Below are 20902 nucleotides of genomic sequence, written 5' to 3'. Positions count from 1 at the left end.
TGTATTTCTCATCTGTCTGCCTTGGGGACAGGCAATGCCCCAGTAGGGGCTTGATTGCTGTGATCATTTGGACTGTTCAGAATCTGATGTGTCTGACTGTCCTCTGGTTCTTCTAGGATCTGATAGTCCCACTCCCAAACACACCTTTCTCCAATCTTCTCCCCTCTCTTAGTAACAGTGTTAGCCCTGCTGTGTTCATGTCTTTCCCAGTCTCCTCCTTCCTTCCCCACAACATACTGACCATCTTCACCTGTGCTGAGTCCAGTTCACCACCTGCCCAAATCTCTCTGCAGCTCATCACCACCAGTGTGTCCTGAGAGGCTGGCAAAATTTGCAAAATGAAAATGTCTTCTACCACATTTTTCAGTTTTGCCACCAAAATTTGACAGAGCCTGGAGCTGCTTCTGCTGCCCTGCGTGTGCTCAGTGACCTGGAGAGGATCTAGCCAAGTCTCTCCTTAGCAGTTCCCAAGCTATTCTTTCTCTCATGTAAGTTCTCTTATAATAATGATCTGGTCCTAAGCAGCAGGAGAAGTTCAGCTTTGAGACTGATATTTGCCCCCATCTCTTTCCTTTCTTTCAGACCGTGCTGCTCTGGGAGGAGAGGGCAGCTCTTGGAGGATGCTAGTCGTGAGGAAGCCTATTGGACCACCACAACTCACTTGAATACTTTGATCCCAAATTCTGCTGTTATTAAAATAGGCAGTAGGCTGGCAGCTGGGACGTGTGAGAGCAGACGAGGTGAGTTCATGGGAAGAGGACAGCCTTCAGTTTAAGCACTTGGGGACCAGCTGGTGTTTCATTGAGATCCTGCAGGGTTTTTGCTATAGGTGAGAAGGGGCTGTCCTAGGGAGCAGGGGCTCAGGAGTGTGATCCCATGGGGATGTCATCTGCTGTTCTGGACATACCTGAGCTGCTCATCTGATATCTTGGCTTTGGATTGGGTTCATGTTTGGAGAGATGTGCCCAACCTAGTTTGCCTAATCCCTGGATTGTACTTCTTAATGACAGGACTTTTTGTTAGCTCCTTCCTGCCTGTTGCCTCGAACTCTGTGGCATCTCTTTTTGTATTTCCTCTCCCCCATTTCTAGACTTGTCTATGTATTGCTGCAGAAGTGCTTGGGATCCAGCCTGGCTGAGATCATCTCCATGATGGGCCCAATTTTCTAGCTTCACCCTTTCCCTTGGTTTCAGGGTGGATCATGAGGATAATAGAGCATCTTTCAGTTGATTTAATTTTTGGAGGGATTTGAGTTCCCTGGAAAAACTCCCTGGAGAGACACTCACCTTAACCATGATTAAGGCCAACAAAAATCTGGTGGCTGATCCTCTGACCAAAGAGGGGCTGGGTTTGATCAGTAGATGAGCCTGGGGCATCTACTGGAAACTGATCGTTTTGGGGGCTTTACTTGGTGTGTTTTCACTGTCTGGGCTGTACTACACTGAGCAGACCTGCTGGGTGACACACCGCTATATGTGAGGGTGCCTTTATCTGGAAGAGGGTCCATCTGTTCCACAAGGTGTCTCTTAGTTTTCTCTTTAATATCCTAGGGATTCTTTTCAGGCGGAGAACGAATAAGGAAGACTGAGGATGCAGATTGGAATGGAAGAAAATGCCAAGTGATTAAATGGCTCTAGATGAGTGGAGATACGGCTTAAGAGATTGATGGTTGCCTGCTGGGTGGAGAGATGGAAGAAAAGATTACACTCATGTGCACCAGGATTGCAAATCCACTCATCCCCTCCTCCATGTTAAATTGCGGTTGTTTCTTGGTTTTAGCCTTCCCATGTGTAAACTTTCACAGCTCTGTACTGCACCTTTATGGCCCCATCTGCTGTTTCCATCTCCCAGAACCTCTTATCTGGTTTTGGGGGAAAAAGCCTATAAAATAAAACTTGTGCAGTGACACAAGCTGTTTGCTGTGCCAGTGTTTTCTTTGGCTTATGTATCTCTGGTGCATTCTTGTATATGCATAACTGTGTGTGTCAGAGTTAAAGTACACAGATGAGGGCTAATTCGCAGGCAGCTGTGCAGATACAAAATGCATCGAGTATCAGTGTGTGCCTCAGAAGATGTAATACTTTTTGGGTGCTTTCTTGAAACATGCTCTTACGAGAGTGGCTCTAATGCATTCTGGACACTGCAGCTCATGGGCAGAAGCTATGGCTCTCTGACCAGGTCTCTCTGTGCTCACCCCATGTAGGATAGAAACCCAGTAACTCGACAGGACTGTACTTGACGTGATTAACCTGGAGTAAATTCCTCTGTCCCTCCCATGGTGGTGCTTTATCCGATCTCCAGGACCCAGGATGAACACTTGTGGGAGGAGAGCTGGTAGGGCATGCAGGCGGGCTGCGAGGCAGTGTGTGGGACTGGGGTGGCTGTGAAGGTAGGCAGGTATGGCAGGATGGTGGGAGAGGCTGGCCTGGTTGGGGAAGGTCTGCTGTGCCCAGCAGCACCTAGGTCTTGGGGATAAGGGTGGCCCCTGAGCGTTTCCTGTCCCCCACTAGGTGGCACTGGGAGCCCTGCTATGGTGTCCCTTGTTCCCCAGCCACACAGACCGGCCTTTCCCTCTGCCGGGCCAGCACCCACGGCTCTCCTGGGCAGGGAGCTGGGGACAGAGGGACCTGTGCATTGCACACCAGCCCTTTTCCATTAGGAGCTGGGATGTCATGTGGGAGCTTCTGTCTCACACACGGTGCCTGCAGGAACTAGTGCTTCACATGTTATGTCAGAAGCCTGTGCCTCACACGCTGACCTGGCCACATGAGAAGTCATTGCATTGCATGTGTCTTGCTGGGAGCTGGTGCTCTGTGAGCATCCTGGTGACAGTCAGTGTGTCTCACCAGGACCTGGTGCATCATGCGTGTCCCACTGGGAGTCACTGCACTGCACATCTCCTGCCAGGACTAAATGCATCGCAGGTGTCCTGTGGGAGTCACTGCATTGCCGCTGCCCTGCTGGGAGCAGGCGTGTCACCAGTGGGCCATGCTCTGGTGGGAGCTGGTGCATTACGTGTCCCCTGATGGGAGTTGGCACAACATGCACGCTCTGGTGAGAGTTTGTGTGTCACACAGGCCTCTGCCCTGCTGGGATTCAGTGTGTTTTGCATGTGTTCTGGTGGTAGCTGGCATGCTGGCTCTGCCCTAGTAGGAGGTGTTGTGTTGCCTGTGTCTTGCTGGGAGCTGGCGTGTCACATACATCCCTCTGAGAGTCCTTGCCTTGCATGTATCCTGCTGGGAGTCACTCAGGCCCTTGTGTCCTGTTGGTACATCTTATGGGGCTCAGCCCCACTGGGAGCCAATGCATCACCCCCCTACTGGGTGGCAGTTCATCATACGCATTATGCTGGCGGTCAGGGCATCAGCTGGGAGCTGGTGCACCACACATTATCCCTCTCTGGCTCGGAGTCAGTATGTCATGTGTGCTGCTGGGAGGTAACGGGTCCCATGTGTCCCTCTAGAAGCCTGTGTGTTGCCCTCCAGCTCTGCCTATGAGCTGGTGCAGTGTATGCTGACTGGTCCTCGTGAGAAGTCGGAGTCTCACATGTCCTGCTGGGAGCTGGTGCATCACACACGTACTGGGACTCTTGCTCTACCTTGCTAGGAGTCAGCATGTCACATCCTGTCCATGTCCTGTAGCAGCCAGCACATTGCACACAGTGTCCCCTCCTCTCTATGCCAGTCTGTTGCACAGCAGCCCATTCCCCTGGTTTTGTCCCCTGTCACCCAGTCCAGCAGACATGATCTCCTGCTCCCATGATGAGGATCAAGGACAGCAAGCCACAGCTTGCTCTGTGGCAGGCTTCCTGTCTGCAGTGGACACAGTGATGCCCTGGCACTGTGATTGTTTTAATTTATTTTTAATATCTGTAGTGCTGAGAATTAAATGGCATTAAATAAGCACACATCAGAATCCCCACCATCCTCCTCTGCTGTTCCCAGGAGCAGCAGCAGGTGACAGATGTCTCTCCATGCCTCTCCGGGTGCTGATGTTGCAGTCTGTCTGTCTGTCTCCCACCATTGTGCCCTGTCCTCCAGGACCTGCCCGGACAGACTTGCTGTCCCAGCTCTGCCTGACGCATCCCGCCATGGCTGGAGCTTCCCCAGCCCCCACTGCAGGGCCCAGCACCCTGCTCTGCGGAGGCCATGGTGGCATGTGAGGGAATGGCTGGCGGCAGCACAGCTGGGCTCAAAGCTGCTGGTCGCTTCAGAATGGGGTGCCTCTGGCTTTGGTGGTGTGCAGTGAAGCAGGGAGAAAGGATGGCTTCGGTGGCACATCTCCACCCTGGGTCACTTGCGGCGCCAGGTGGGGTTTTGTGGTGGCTGCTCCCTCTCCATGTGTGTGCCGTTCCAACACACGGCGCACAAACTTCCTGCTCTTCTCCTACAGCTCCCCCTGCTCCAGGGCTGGCTTGCAAGGATGCAGAGCCTTCCCTCAGGTGCCATGCCCTTTCCTCGTGCTCCATGGCCTTCCTGCAGGCTTCATGCCCTTCCCCCGAGCCCATGGGCATCTCAGGCCCCCTGCCCATCCTTCAGTCCCCATGCCTTTCTCTCAGTTCTCCTGTCCTTGCCTCAGGCTTCTGTAAGGGCTGTGGTGTCTTCCCACTGATTCCCACTGCCAGCTCCCCATTGCTGTGGCCTGTGTCCCTCAGGGAGACTCCACACCCCCATGCCTGCTCACTCTGCACTTCTAAATCTTCCCTTCTCCATGTCCAGGCCTCTGCTACTCTTGGTGGCTTTCTGACTGTCCTGCACTTCCCCCAGTGCCCTGTCTGGTGGCTGCTTTTCTGGGGGATGTGGTAATAAGGTGCCCACCATGTGGGTGGCATTGCAGAGAGAGATGCTTGCGGGAAGGATGATGCCATGGGGACTGAGGGAGAGTTCAGCCATTCTGTGGTTCTGGGATTCTTTGGTATAAGGCAGATAATGTGATCTGAAGCAGCCAGCATTGCAGATTTGTTGAGAGCTGGCAGCAGTTACATGAAGCTTCCCTTCTTCCCCCTCGCTCTGAGCAGCCATGGTGTGGGTAAGAGGAAGGCTCAAGTCCTGTTAGTATGGCTCTCCCCCTTCAGAGCAGCTTTCTCAGGTTCCCTGCAAACTCAGGAAGAGGTGTCAGTGCTTTGGGGCCATTCCTAGACTTTCTGGAACTGGAAGGAGAGAGAAAACAAAAAGAGAAAAATCTTATTTCTGTCCTTCTGGTGCTTGTTGTTTGGCTGGGGTGTGGCTGTGTGATGGGACTGATGGGACAGAGGGGACCAGGGCGTCTCTCAGGGGTCCTGGCTAGCCTCTCTGATAAAGTACAAGAGTGTGTGAGCTGCTGGAGCGTGTCCAGAGGAGAGCCACCAAGCTGGTGAGGGGTCTAGAGAACAAGTTGTATGATGAGAGGCTGAGGGAACTGGTCATGTTTAGTTTGGAGAAGAGGAGGCTGAGGGGGGACCTCATTGCCCTCTACAACTACCTGAAAGTAGTAGAGAGTGGGTGTTGGCCACTTCTCCCAAGGGAATAATGACAGGACCAGAGGAAATGGTCTGAAGTTGCGACAGGGGAAGTTTAGATTAGATATTAGGAAGAATTACTTTACTGAGAGGGTGGTCAGGCACTGGAATGGCCTGCCCAAGGGGGTGGTGGAGTCACCATCCTTGGAGTTATTTAAGAAACGTATAGACGTGTTACTTCAGGGCATGCTCTAGTGCCCGAGATTATTGGTTTGTGTCTGTTTGTGGGTGGGTGTGGGGGTGTGGTGTGGTTTTGGTTTGTTTCTGGTTTTGTTTAGGTTTTGGTTTTTTTTTTTTTTTTGTGGTTGGACTCGATGATCTCAGAGGTCCTTTCCAACCATGAATATTCTGTGATTCTGTGATTTTATGTCTATGCCATACAGTCAGGTGCAGGACTGAGGAGCAGTCCTGGAGCACAGAATCATCCAGGGTTTAGGCCCTTGCATGCTGCTGACCATGGGATAGGAAGTGCTGGCACTTGCCTGCATTGAGCCTCACAAGTGAATGGCTGCATAACTGTCACCCCACTGCCTGCATCTTTCTCGGTTACTCACCACTGGCCTGGGCTCTCCTGTGAGTGGGAATGGATGGCAAGTGTGTTAGTTTCCCACACAGAAGAAAGTTAGTGGCATGCTTCAGGTCGGTGTTTGGAAGGACATGATCTACAGCTGGTGAAAGGGACTGGCAAGATGTGCCGGCAGTTAGGTACGTGTGTATGTACCAGCCAGCCCTGGAAGGAGCTGCCAGACTTCGCTTCTCCACACATGGCTGAGTTCCTGGGCCAGGGGAGTTCAGTACCTCAGCAGGTTGAAATGGGAGAGACAGGTAAACAAGGAAACTGGTGTTGTGGTTTCATCCTGGTAGGCAGCTCAGCACTACCAGCCGCTCAGCTGGTCCCCCACAGTGGGATGGGGAGAGAATTGGAATGGTAAAAGTAAGGAAACTTATGGACTGAGATAGTTTAATAAGTAAAGCAAAAGCTGGACACACGAGCAAAGTAAAATAAGGTATTCATTCACTCCTTCCCACCAGCAGGCATGTATTTCGCCATTGTCAGGGAAGCAGGGCTCCGTCATGTGAAATGGTGACTTGGCAAAACAAATGCTGTCAGTGTGAATGTCCCCCACATCCTTCTTCTTCCCCCCATTTTCCATTGTGGAGCATGATGTCATATGGTATGCAATATCCCCTTAGTCGGTTGGGGTCAGCTGTCCCAGCTGTGTCCCCACTCAATTTCTTGTGTTCCTAGCCTGTTTGCTGGTGGGGCAGCGTGAGAAACAAAAAATGCCTTGACACTGTGTAAGTACTGTTCAGCACAACTAAAACAGCCCTGTATTATCAAAACTGTTTCCATCACAAATTCAAAACATAGCACTGCCTAAGCTACTATGAAGAAAATTAACTCTATCCCAGGAAAACCCAGTATACTGGGGAGTTTCAAGAAATAAATGACCACCCTCCTCTTCAGCTGTCTATGTTTCTTCTTGATTGGAAAACAAATATGAAGGACTTGTGCAGAGCTGTTTATGCTGCCTCCATCAGGGGCTGCAGAAGTGAAGTGATTGTGGTCTCTTGGTGTCCACGCTTTTCCTGTTCAGCTTGAGCCATGGGTTTTCATCTGTGGTACCTGATGGTCTAGAATTAGTAGAAAGGCAATGGTTATGTTAACTTCAACCTCCTTTCATTTTTTTTTTTCCAGCTCAATTTGCTTTATCCATGAAACTGTAATATCCATTTTTGTTTCTAGCTTACAGTGTTTAAACCTGGGCTTAACAACCTTCTGCTGTCCCTGGAATGAATGCAGGAGCTGGAATGTTGGTTTGAGCTGTGGCCATTCTCTGTTGCGTAGCTGCTTTTAATTCCTGAACTTGCTTTTATTTGATCAACAAGTGCCAATTGCGGAGTGCACACGTGATGACCCTGCTCAGGTGACTGCAGCCACCCAGTGCTTTTACCTTGAGGTCACTCTCAGCTCAGGCTAGATTTTAACTGAGGACTGGTGAAGCTCTGTAGATCCTGTTAGCAGCCTCTTGAGCTTGGTCAGACCTGTGCTTGCGGAGCAGCAGCCTTGGAGAGAGCAACTAAGGTAGGTTCAGATATGCTAAAGGCATGAGAGAAAGACTAGATTCCAGAGGGTGGGTCCTGTGTAAAAATGTTGCCTGTTGTGCTTAAAACCAACTATTCCAGTGGTGCTGTGATTTGCGGCCAGACTGTTTGAATGTGCTCAGATTGTCACTAGAGGGAGCAGCATGTGATTTTTCCTTAATACTGAAAAAATGACATGATGCAGAAACCCAGCTGGTGGAGCAGTTTGGCAGGAGGGATGTAGGAGAGATGCTGCGGTCTCTCTGGCTTCATAAACATAGGTGTTTCTGTAGCTGCATGGGAATCTCTTGTCCCACTCCGCTAGCAAGGTCTGGGGGGAGAAGAAGGCGTTAAGCTCATTAAAGAGGCCAGTTTCCTAAGTGGAAATTACTTTCTTGACTCCTTATGGCTCTTGGAAGTGAAAAGTTTTGAAGGTGGATAGGGCCCAGCCAAGTGCAGGCACTGTATGCTCTGTGGGGGAGATGGCTGGAATGGGAGAGATGTTGGATTTAGTTGGTTTTGCTGCTACTGTGAATTACCTGGACTTGCTCTGTCTGTAAGGGGCCTGGTTTGCCACGTGCAGCTGATGGAGATCTCCTTCAAGAGCTCTCTGTTATGCAGATTCTGGTACCATTGCTGCTTGCATGGCTGTATGTAGTGATGTGGAATTGCATCGTTGTGCCGTGCTGTGCTGCAGTGGACACATTCAGAGGTACCCCTCCAGGCCTAGAATCTAAATGCAAGATGAGGAGCAAGGGAATACAGACAATCCAAGGAAACAAAGACCATAATGGTATCCTGCCTTGCCTCGAATTGGATAATTCCCCTATGACTAGTTGGTGGGCAGTGGATTATTCAGTGGGAGGAAAGGGGTCTGGAGTCAGTCCTGTGAACTTCGTTCCCTCATTTGTGAAATGATGTTGTGAACATCTGGCTCACACATGGAGCGTGACACTTGGCTCACAGAGGCATATAAATGTTTTCAGATCCTTGAATGGCTGTTGCTGAAATGTGAAGGATCATCATTAATGAAGTCTGCAATAACACTGACGGAGCATTTGTGTTTGCTGCAATTTGTAACTATGTTCTAACACTTGTTAACGAATGCTATTGTGGATTGCAGTGTGACCACGGAACACTTGAGGATAAACATGACCAAGTGGTTGTTCCTGGTTTGTGCTACTATTTATCACTGCAGGTGTTGAAACATACCATGTTGTGCAGCAAGGCTTTAAATGGGTGAAGAGGGTAAGAGGGGAGACTCAGCTACCACTACTTCTTTTGTGGTTTTTCCATCTGCTCCACTTGCATAGCAAACAGAGGCAAATGCCACAATTGGCTGATATAAGAAGATCTGTTGTGATGGGGACCTGAATATCCCTATGACACCAGAAAAATCTAGCTGGTGGGCTGGATGTTGGTTTTTGACAACATGTCTTGGAGTAGCAAAGCTATTCCCCATCATAGGTGAGGTCCTGAAGAAGAAACAAATGTTGATGGTATAGAACTCAGCAAAGGCCTGCATGGATGAGGAAGGAGCTCATAACTGAACTCAGACATATAAAGGAGGCATACAAAGGGTGGAAGCAGAGGCAGGTGTCCTAGGAGGAGTATAGAGTTGCTGTCCGATCTGCAGGGATAGGGTGACATGGAGTTGAGTCTGGTAGGAGGGTGAAGGGTGACAAGAAAGGATTCTGCAAGTAGGTAAACAGCAAAAGGAAGACTAGGGGAAATGTGGACCTGTTGCTGAATGGTGCTGGGGACCTGGTAACAAAAGACATGGATAAAGCTGAAGTGCCTTCTTTGCTTTAGTCTTTACTGGTAAGACCCAGCCTTCAGCAATCCCAAAATCCTGACACCAGGGGAAAAGTCTAAAGCAAGAAAGACTTTTCTTCAGGTTAGGCAGCACTTAAGCAAACTGGACAACATTCATCATGTAGGCCCACTGATGAATGAGGTGGGTGCGTTAGCGGTGGAAGACACAGAGAAGGCAGAGTTACTGAATGCCTTCTTTGCTTTGGACTTCACTGCTAAAACTGTCCCTCATGAATCCCAGACCCTGGAGACAAGGGGTAGGGTATGGAGAGAGGAAGATTTTCCCTTTGTAGGGTAGGACTGGATTTGAGACCACTTGGCCAAACTAGACATCCATGAGTCCATGGGCCCAGATGGGACGCACCCGTGAGTGCTGAGAGAACTAGCAGATGTTATTGCTAGGCCACTCTCTATCAAGTTCGAAAGGTCATGGAGAACAAGAAAGGTGCCTGAGGACTGGAGAAAGGCAAATATCACTCCAGTGATCAAAAAGGGCAAGATGGAGGACCTGGAAAACTAGCCTCACCTCTGTCCCTGGGAAGGTAATGGAGCGATTCATTCTGGATGTTATCTCCGAACACGTTGAAGACCAGGAAGTTAGTGGAAGTGGTCAACATGGATTTACCATGGGTAAATCATGCTTGACCAATCTGATAGCCTTCTATGATGTTATAACTGGATGGCTGGATGAGGGGAGAGCAGCAGATGTCATCTACCTTGACTTCAGCAAGGCTTTTGACACTGTCTCCCATAACATCCTCATTAGGAAATTAAGGAAGTGTGGGCTAGACGAGGGGGCAGTGAGGTGGATTGAGAGCTGGCTGTGTGACAGGACTCAGAGGATTGTAATTAATGAAGCAAAGTCAAGTTGGAGGCCTGTAACCAGTGGAGTCCCCCAGGGGTCAATATTTGGTCCAGTCTTGTTCAACATATTCATCACTGACCTGGACGAGGGGACAGAGTGTATCCTCAGCAAGTTGGGTGATGATACCAAACTGGGAGGGCTGGCTCACACTCCAGAGGGCTGTGCCGCCATCCAGTGTGACCTGGACGGGCTGGAGAGCTGGGCAGAGAAGAACCTCATGAGGTTCAATAAAGGCAAATGTAGGGTCCTGCAGCTGGGGAGGAAGAATACCAGACACCAATATAGATTAGGGGTGGACCTGCTGGAAAGCACTTCTGAGGAGAATGATCTGGGGGTCCTGCTGGAGAGTAAACTATCCATGAGCCAGCAATGGGCCCTTGTGGCCAAGAGGGCCAATGGAATCCTGGGCTGCATAGGAAAGAGTGTGGCCAGTAGGTCGAGGGAGGTCATTCTCCCCCTCTGCTCCACACTGGTGAGGCCACAACTGGAATACTGCATCCAGTTCTGGGCTCCCCAGTTCAAGAGAGACAGGGAACTACTGGAGAGAGTGCAGCATAGGGCAACAAAGATGATTAAGGGATTGGAACACCTTCCTGATGAGGAAAGGCTGAGAGACCTGGGACTCTTTAGCCTGGAGAAGAGAAGGCCGAGGGGAGACCTTATTAATACTTATTAGTACCTAAAGGGAGGGTTGAAGGAGGATGGAGCCAGACTCTTTTCAGTGGTTTCCAGAGATAGGACAAGGGGCAACAGGCTCAAGCTGGAATATAGGAAGTTCCACTCAAATATGAGGATGTACTTCTTTACGGTGAGGGTGACAGAGCCCTGGAAGAGGCTGCCCAGGGAGGGTGTGGAGTCCCCTTCTCAGGAGATCTTCAAGACCCGTGTGGATGCAGTCCTGAGTGATGTGCTCTGGGCAATCCTGCTTTAGCAGGGGAGTTGAACTAGATGATCTCTAGAGGTCCCTTCCAAGTCTGACAATTCTGTGATTCCATGGACCTATGAGTGCTTAGGACTGGAGCATCTCTCATATGAGGAGAGGCTGAGAAGCTGGAACTGTTCAGCTTGGAGAAAAGAAGGCTCAGTGGGACCTTATCCATGTGTATAAATACCTGATGGGAGGGAATGAAGAAGAGGGATTCTTCTCAGCAGTGTCCAGTGTCCAGTGACAGGACCAGATGCAACACAGGAGGTTCCATCTAAACAAAAAAACCCTTTTCTACTGTGAGAGTGATCAAACTGGCATGAGATGCCCAAAGAGGATGTGGAATCTTCATCTGTGGAGATGTGGAGATGGGACTCATGCCCCCTCAACCCCATGCCCATTGACTCCTGTGCGGGCTGTGACCCACAATACCTTCTAGATCGTCCTCTTCCACTTCTCTGCCTTTGGGGCTGACTGCCCTGCTGAGGGCTGGCGTGCTGTATTCACACTGACTCAGTTGTTTCTTATTTCTTTTCTGACTGCATCTCCCAAGTTCTTGAGATTGATTTGAATCCAAAGCCTGTCCTGTGATATACTGGCAGCCTCTTCTGTGCTGGCATCATCTGCATGATGAATAAACCTGCTTCCTTTTCTATTATCTGGCTGTAAGTAAAAAGGCTAATTAGGATGGACTCAAACCCCATCTCTGTGAATCCTCACTCTTCCATCACACCGTAAGCCATTTATGACTACTCTTTGAATATGTTTTTTCTAAATGTTCTCCCATCGTATTGCCATTTGAAGCTCTCTTAACTTGCTTAGGAGACTGCCTCCAAACAAATATCAAAAGTCTTACTAACATCAAGAATTGATAACTGTTGTTTTTCCTCATCTGCAACGTTCTTTTGCCTGGCTGTCCAAGGAAGCTGTGTAGTTTTGAAGAGGTTGTGTTAGTTCCTGCACCCTTCCTTGCTTTCCTCTAGTGCTTATGGTAATGAAAACTAAGCTAGTGGGTCTGTAATTGCCCAAATTTTATTTTCTTCCATTTTGTAAAGCACCACTCTATTTGCCCTCTCTGCAGCCTTCTAAGGCTACTTGGCTATCTCTGGAGCCCAAAACCCCAGCAATCTGCATCAGTGCCTTAAGATAAGGCTTATCAGGCACATCTCATTGGGAACCCTTCACATAGAAAAGTACTCCTTACTCTGCTCTTGCCTTATCTGAGGGTTAAATCTTGTCCTCTTGTAGTTGATAATAGCTGCATCAGCTGTTGCTTTTTTCGCACACTGGTCTTTGTGACCTTCAACAACTATCCAGGACAGCTAATAGCTTTCCAGCTCTGAGCAGTGGACATACCATGTCTCCGTCTCATGACTGATGGGCTTAGAACAGTTTCTCATCTTCACTGTCCCTCCAAAGCTAAGTTTGCTTGCTTTTCAGCTTTGTCCTTTTGTGCTTTTAACTGTTGCCTGCTGTCATCTAACCTAGTGTCAATTCCTCCTGAACGCCACAAGGATCTCATGATTCAGCTGTATTGGCCCCTTCCCTTTCTTCCTGCTTATTTAAGGCCTGCTTCTTCAACAAGCTGACAGATCTGTTGCTGTTCTTTGATTCTGTCTTACAGCCTTCCAAGATATTAATACCAAAGCTCAGAGTTTATGGTGGTATGCCTTTCTGAAATCAGCATTTCAAATTTCCTGGTACCCCTCTAAAGGCTCTGCGATCCTTTTGGGTCAGTAACCCTCACCCATGTTGCCTTCCCTGTTTTTGTTCTCCCCAGTCCTCCACACTGAGTCACTCCTGAAAGAGAGCCTATCAGTCACCTGCACTGTCCCTGTCTCAGCAGATAGTCCTCAGTAAATTCCAGTTTGCACTTTCGTGTCCACAGCTGCTTCTTTGCACTGCTGGGGCTTTCTGCAGGTCTGAGTTTTCCATTCTCCCTGGATCCTGCAGCCATTGCCTGTATCCTTGAAGCACACAGTGTTGCTTGTCCTTTTGGAACTGGCTGATACTTTTCTGGGTTCAGTTAGAGTTCTCCCAGACAATCTGTTGCACCTAGTAAATCATAATTCCGGTCATTTATAAAGCCTTCCTGTTTATTTTAAGGTAACATTTCCAGGGTACTTGGCAAACTGATGCAAGGTGCCTTGTCCTCCTCCTGTGGCAACTGTGACTCCTCTATTAGCCTCTTCCTGGATACTGTTGTCTGGACCTGTTGTGCTTCTGCTATAGCCACACCTGCAAAGTTACCAGGCTGGTTTTTTTGAAAGAGGGCTCTTCAACTCTTTTTTTTGTCTTTATTATCACTTGAATGTGGGATGCATGAAAGTTATATCCTTCTTGGTTTATCCTGTGGTATGTGGTGGCTAGCTATACAGTTGATACACAGAGCAAAGATGACCTTGCAAGTGTTTATTATTGACCGTGTTTCTGGAAGATCTAGCAACAGTACAAACTCAACCAAACTATGGTCCTTCCACTGTGTTGACCAGACGACCTGCAGGGTATTCGGGCTCTTCATATTTATCTTCTTATTGCCCAAAAGGACGTTGACATCGTTGACATCTAGCTCGTGGCAATGAAGGTCCCTCTAACTGAGCCGGAGGATTGCATGACATTTGACATGGAGATGGCTAGATCATGTAGAACAAGTAACTATTGCTCCAGGTTGGCATGGGAGGGCTGTGGTGAAACCCTTTAACCAGAAAATCTTTCTAAAGCAACTAGAAGCCTTTTTGTTTTTCCTCCTGCATTGGTGCTCTTGTTTTGCATTCAGTGTAATAGATATCAGGCTGGATATCAGCTGTGGGATTAGCAAAGACACTAGCTACTCTGCTGGACTTAGTGGAGCAGAAAGGCTGCTTTATTGTATATGGAATGAGTAAAGATAATCTTCTATTGAAGGGCTGGACAAAATCCTTCTCTTTTTCCTGCCTGTATAGTTTTCTTTGAAAACCAGCTGATGCTCTGCTAGGTCAGGCCAGGATACGCTGTGAGAGGATATCCGGGCCAGTACCCTAGATACAGTGGTGATTATAGTAATTTGCATCTTGATACAACAGAGAGTGAAATAATTGTAGGGATCCTTGTGCTACTGGGATGCCCTACGTGCAGTTCTTATATGCCAGCAACTCATTTTGGAAGACCAATCTCCATTACCATAGCAAGGCACACAGGAGCTGGAGTATCCCAAGGATGTCCATCTTTCTGCCATGACCTTGCTTTTGCCGGAAGGCTTTTCATCCCCTGAAGTTCTTACGCAGGCCTTGTCTGCTTGCTGTGAGTTTCCTGTTATTTCATGATCACTCAATAGCATTCCCCCTTTCTGGCATGCCAAGCAAGTTTTAAAGTATGCTCATTTTGCTTGATATGATGAGTCAATCCAGTAGGTTTTCCTCTTATTCCATTAGAGCAATTCCCCCTTTGCCTTTTTGCTTTTCCTTGATTCTGAACTCTTCTTGTAGTTTTCAGTCCTTCACTTGCTTCATCTCTGTGTGTGTGCTAAGCGCTAGGAAATACAGCCCTTGGATGCATAGACCATGGGCTGGTGAATATGACCTTGATCTAACTTTAGCATAAAGAGAATTTCTGTCATTGTATCGCTTGCTCTTCCTCTAAGGGATCCAGTTACTTTCAGTGCCACTTTGGCTGCATATAGTCACTAACTTCCCGGGTGTGAGATCATTTAATGATGACAATGAATGTATAAAACAGGACTAGTATGTTAAAGTTGGTGCAAGCAATGAACATTTCTTTGGCTCTTAAAACTGTTAGGCAGGAGATGTAAAGTGCTGTTCTACAACAAGCCACGGAAGTCTACAGAAATAACTGCCCAGGGCCAGAGAAAGAAGCAATATTTGCAGAAGAGATGGTGATGAAAATAGACCACTAGCCTGTGCCACCCAGGCTGGGATAGGAACAGACTGGGCACTTCCCAGTGCATCTCCAGCTCTCCTTACTGTGCACTTCAGGGCAGTGAGCCTTGAGCTTGAGGGGTTAATATGACAATGTGAGCAGTATGCACGGTAATACAGTTAACTCTTCTCCTGACATATATAATCATAGACCTGAGATCAGGGCACCTTCCTTTCAGTCAGACATAGTGATTGCTGGTACCAGTCACAGGTTATAAACTAATTTTGGCAGTTGGCCATAAAACTGCTCCTTTCAGTGAGACACAGAGGCGTCTGGTGTCAGCCTGACACAAACCATTTGACCAGGGAAAGGCCTCTCCTGGTGGGACTGCAGAAGGGCTGATGTTGTTAGTGAAGGTAGAAGTATAGAGAGAGGGGCTCATAACCCTGCACTAATAAATATTAAATGCCTGTTATCAGGCCTGGCATTTGCTTCATGGCCCCGGCTTTTTAGCCTGCTATGCTGGCTATTCACTGAAGGCAACAGGTTTATCAGCAAGTTCAAGCATGTTTGGACTGCAAGGTCTCTCCTGGTGTCTGGCATGTGACATTATCTTAATCTGCCTTTAATATCCCACTCTGTGCTCTGGGTGCCATGACACACAGTCTCTGCTCTGTACCTACCTCTGCTTTGGGTTACTAGCTGCTCACAAAAGGCTTTAATCCTCTCTCCATCTCTGTAAACACTGCCCTGTACTTATTTTTCCCCCCTCAATGCAAAGGTCTGGCAAGGTGCCAGAGGCCCTGGGCTCGCACGGCAGCAGAGACTGCAGTGGCTTTTCCGAGGAGCAGGGTGGGCTATGCTTATATGGTGAAGGGCGGTCCAGAAGTCAGCATGGTGGCTGCTGGTCCTTGTGCTGCCCAGACTGCCATTCAGTGCTGGTGGCAGAGACATGTGGAACTGTGTCCTTTCAGCCTGAAGCCTCCGTATACCTTCAATGGCTCTTTCCCCAGGAAAGCCAATTGCAGCCCAGGGGTGGGTCACCAGGGTCACCCAGGATCTTCATCATTGGGGATTCCTAGGTAATGGGTGCAGGTGTGCAGCAAAACCACTGCAACAGTGGGGAATCTGAAATAAATTGTGCAGTTTTTGTAACAATCCTCTCTCAAATGGACTCTCTTCATCCCTGAACCCCCATGTGTTTGTTGACAGTGATAGCAGCTTTGCCAGGGTAGAAAATGGAGGATCAACCTCCTTCTGATCTCTCGGCTTTCAAAAGATCAGTGCTCACTCTGCTCAGACAGTTCAGTTCACTGTATGCTCCCAGGGAGTTCAGTTTCATTTCCCAGATCCAAACCAGGGATTAAGATCAGGGAGGTAATTGCTGTTGGTCCACCTCATTTCAGCAGCCTTAAAAAAGGAAACCAGGAGGAAGAGATCATATTTTTGATAAGGATTTGGGTTTTTTTTCCCTGGTGCACTGGCACAGGAAGCCAAAACAAACCAGTCTGGAAAGAGGCGATGTGTCTTATTAAAAACAAAACAAATCACAGAACCCCACCAAAGCTAACAGGTTGCTAATGAAGCTTCCTGTCTGAACGGGATTGTGCTTGTCTGTAGTAGAGCACCTGGAAAGTATTTTCATTGTTTTCCCTTCTTCCCTCTGTCAGGGAGGATGGTATTTTTATTTCTCTCCATCTCAGGGCGAGAAGCTCTAGGAATGTTTGGGAGAGCTCTCCCTCTGCTGCTAGTGCAGTTGTGGTTGTTTCCATCTCGGCCTAGAGCTTCTGGACTTATCCTGTTGGGAGGATCACTGGCTCCCAGGACATTTCGCTCAAAGAAAATGCTTCCAGATAGGGTCAGTGTGAACAGACTGAGCCAGTTAAGAACTCTTCTGTGCTCTGCCAGAAGAGTTCTGTTTGGATAATTACAGCAGGTCATTAGAGAACAATAGGAGTGGAAAGTACAGATTAAGCCACTGCTATTTCTACTGTATATACATTATGTAAGGAAGGAATATAACAGTGTCATAAGGACTCAGGTAGAAAACACATTTCAGACTGGCTGTGGACCACAGAAAAGGTGGACAGAACTGCTCAGACATCTGAACTGGTCTGAGCCCAACAAAGGGTTAATTTGTAATTTTGTTATTTTTGTTAATTTTGAGCTGGTGAGGTGGGTAGGGACTTCCTTCTTTTCACGCAAGACTGACAAACTTTACCATTGCTGTTTATTTCAGGAGGCAAACTTGAGTTGTATGAAGCATTACAGATATTGTTTCTTGGTTGGTTAGCTAGACATCTGTTCCCAGTCTGGTAGAACAGTGTAAGAACAGTGTACAAAGCTGGTTGTCACTGTGCTCTGAGTACTTGGTTTAGTCCTCTCCTGTGAACTTCTCCACTACAACATGTTCTAGGATCTGTGTGTGCGGATGTGATGAGGAGCTTTGGGTCCTGTGACAAGATCTCTTAACTATGAACTAAAGAAGGATGTTGTTGTTTTGAATGGAAAACAGCAGGACCAGCATTAAGCACTTTATAGCCCTCCAGCAAGCTGTCTTGCAAGGAAGTTTAGATTTATCCTAAGCTGAAGTATACTCAGCCATTAAATTACATATGAGAAACACAGTCAAGGGCCTGAGGAACATAAAATCATAGAATCATAGAATTGTCTAGGTTGGAAAGGACCTTTAAGATCATCTAGTCCAGCCATCAACTTAACTCTGACAAAACCAAAAAAACCCATCACTAAACCATGTCTCTAAGCACTATGTCAACCCGTCTTTTGAATACCTCCAGGGATCTTTTGAATACCTCCAGGGATGGTGACTCCACCACTTCCCTGGGCAGCCCATTCCAAGGCTTAATAACCCTTTCAGTGTAAACATTTTCCGTAATATCCAATCTGAACTTCCCCTGGTGCAACTTGAGGCTATTTCCTCTTGTCCCATTGCCTGGAAGAAGAGACCGACTCCCCCTGGCTACACCCTCCTTTCAGGGAGCTGTAGAGAGCGAGAAGGTCTCCCCTCAGCCTCCTTTTCTCCAGGCTGAACAATCCCAGCTCCCTCAGCTGCTCCTCACAAGACTTGTGCTCCAGACCCCTCACCAGCTCCGTTGCCCTTCTCTGGATTTTCTCCAGCACCTCAATGTCTTTCTTGGTGTGAGGGGCCCAAAACTGACACAGCCCTCGAGGTGGGGCCTCACCAGTGCCCAGTACAGGGGGACCATCACCTCTGGAGTCCTACTCACCATGCTGTTTCTGATATAGGCCAGGATGCTGTTGGCCTTCTTGGCCACCTGGGCACACTGCTGTCTCATGTTCAGATGACAGTCAACCAACACCCCCAGGTACTTTTCTGCCAGGCAGCTCCAGCCACTCTGCCCCAAGCCTGTAGCGCTGAATGGGGTTGTTGTGACAATGTATGTGCTTTGATTTGAGGGTCATGGTACTAGATATGTAGGCTACTGTCTGTGTTTCAACCCTACCAGCTCACCCTTACGCAAGACACATGCACCTGCAATGGTGTAAAACACTTGGATTGTCCTTAGTCCCTGTTTCCAGGCCTGTTGTTTGTTTCTGGCTTCTCCCTGGGATCCACCAGCTTGGAGGAGAACACATATCTGTGTGCCTGGTGTCCTCTCTCCAGGAGAGCTCGGATTCCTGCCTACTTGTTAGGCCTCCTGCCCGCAATGTTGACATGCCCAGTCATCATCTTCTTGTAATGCCTGTTTAGCCTTGTTTGCTGTCTAGGACTTCCTGAGCTTGTGGTGGCATCTCCCAGAGCTAGTGCTGGCAGACTGTGTGTTCCAGTTGCCTCTTCATCAAACTTTCCAGGCAGCGTGCAGGAGACCTGTACAGAGAATGAGTTGGTGCGTTGGTGGAGATGTAGATAGAAAGAAAACCCTGTGCATGTTCTGCTGAGCTGGGAGGTGTCTCAGGGAGTCTGTCTGTTGTCTCAGAGGCTGCTGCTCAGTGAGATGTGTCTAATTGTCAAGTAGCACATGAATACACAGTTTGAAGGAGGACAGTGATAAGCAATACTGTAAGATGTATCCCTTCAGACCCACCCAAAGGGCACAATTCATTCTAGAAATCGCCAAGGCATTACAGTAAGGGGAATCTACTCCTGAGAGCTGGATAAATGATTTCTATATTATCTCAGTTTGGGAGTCTTTTGCTGAGAGTAAAAGAAGGTATTGCTTTCTGTACTTCAAAAGCCTTGGTCAGTCTCTTATTCCATGGCAAATCGTGCGTCAGCTGTGAAGAGGGAACGTCTGTTGATTTGGAGTCCAGTGGAGCAGGATGAGCTGAAGTTCGGTTTGCCAGGAAGAGGAAGCACAGGGAAAACTAGCACTAGCTTTCTAGGGCCAAATTCAATGCCAGTGAGAGTGTTACAGGAGAAGGGACACAGACTCACCGCTGTTGACTCCATATTCTGTTTGTTCCTGAGATTTTTAGCTACTTTCAGTTAGCCTATGAGCACAAAAATGATATCATGGTAAAGGAATTGCTAAGCCAGAACTGCCGTCTCATGTGAAGTTATTTAAGTGTATCTCATGATATATTTTTATGCGTTGGTAATTATAATCCATACCCAGATTGCCCTACTTATGCTTTCCTCTTGTGTCATTACTTGTTCATGCAGGAGTGTTTTCCCTGGGGGGTGTCATCAAATACATTATAAAAGTAGAAGACACTGAAGTGTGTCATGCATAACCTTTTGCTTTTTTTTTTAATAACTGGCTTGTATGTAATTAGTGTGAAATACTTTAGCACCAGAAGTTTCCTAGTGGAAGAGATCAAGTAGATTTGAACAGGCTCTGAGTCCTACTGTCCCAGGTAGAAATTTCACCAGGAGAGCTCACACCAGCACTGCAGGCAAAGCTGAGGAAGCAGATTGAGGAGGGCAAGCAAAGGACTGTTGTAGCTTTCAAAAGATTGTAAGAAAAGCACCGAACTGAATTCAGCTCCAGAGTGGATTGGACAGGTCCTAGCATATTGGTCAGGAGATAGTAAGAGGCTGCTTACTAGCCTGCTTTCTCAGCAGTGCTCTTGATTTATTTCTGCTTTCTTGGAAATTGTTAGGTCCAAACAGCCCCCTTCTCCACAAACCTGGCTGTTCTACAAGTGCCTGCATACAGGTGCCTGGCTCTGAGCTGGGCAGAAAATGCAGACATCAGAAGAGATGCTCCCATTGAGCCTAGAACCAGAAAGAAGCAGAAGACACCATGAGGGAAGAGAATATCTGCTCTGGGGACTGCAGGTATTCCCAGGTCTTTTATGAGGGAGAAGATGCTGTTACCTGTCCTGCAGGCCCTGTGAAGGCTCTTGAGAAATAGACGTGATGTATCGAGAGATGCTGTAATTCTGTAGGTTTCTCCTCTGTCAGGATGCAGATCTGGCCACCAGTTCCCCGGGCCATCAGCTCATATAGGAAGCATAATGGAGCTTGTGTGGACTCTGCAGAGGCTGACAGACACTGGGTCACTAACAAGGCAAGCAGTGCAGCTGTGAGTTGCCCTAAGGAGTGGCAGGGTGGACCATCTTATTTTGTTGCAGTTCTGGGCTGACAGGTTTGCACTGACCACACTAATATCCCTGTCATCCCAGCTGTGAGCCCAATCTGACATCTAAATGGCGTTCTCTCTTCCTTGCTCCAGCATCCCTCTCCCTGTGCCTGCACATCCGTCTCACTGGTGCATCTTCCAACTGGCTGCACGGGGTTGCAATGGTTACACTAGTAGCTGAGATACTGAAAAATATCTCTGTAGGGTTGGGCACAAGTCCCTCCTTCTGTAGCTCTATTGACTTTGGTGTGTTGTGTAGGTGGTGGGCGTGGGAAGAGCAGTACCTAGAAATT

The 20902-nt window shown here is 48.2% G+C and overlaps 1 long non-coding RNA gene across 1 annotated transcript; it reads left to right on the top strand.

The window, feature by feature from the left end:
- The first annotated feature begins 366 nt into the window (after positions 1–366).
- LOC106898432 lies at positions 367–1889 on the top strand. Its single transcript, XR_001413924.1, has 3 exons — positions 367–488; positions 583–740; positions 1551–1889. It is a non-coding gene; the product is annotated as an uncharacterized LOC106898432 (long non-coding RNA).
- Positions 1890–20902: the final 19013 nt, after the last annotated feature.

This window comes from Calidris pugnax, unplaced genomic scaffold (genome assembly GCF_001431845.1).
Source record: "Calidris pugnax isolate Ruff unplaced genomic scaffold, ASM143184v1 scaffold418, whole genome shotgun sequence".
Classification (NCBI taxonomy): domain Eukaryota; kingdom Metazoa; phylum Chordata; class Aves; order Charadriiformes; family Scolopacidae; genus Calidris; species Calidris pugnax.
Note: the sequence above shows the minus strand (reverse complement) of the source record. Positions and strands in the feature narration are given on the sequence as shown.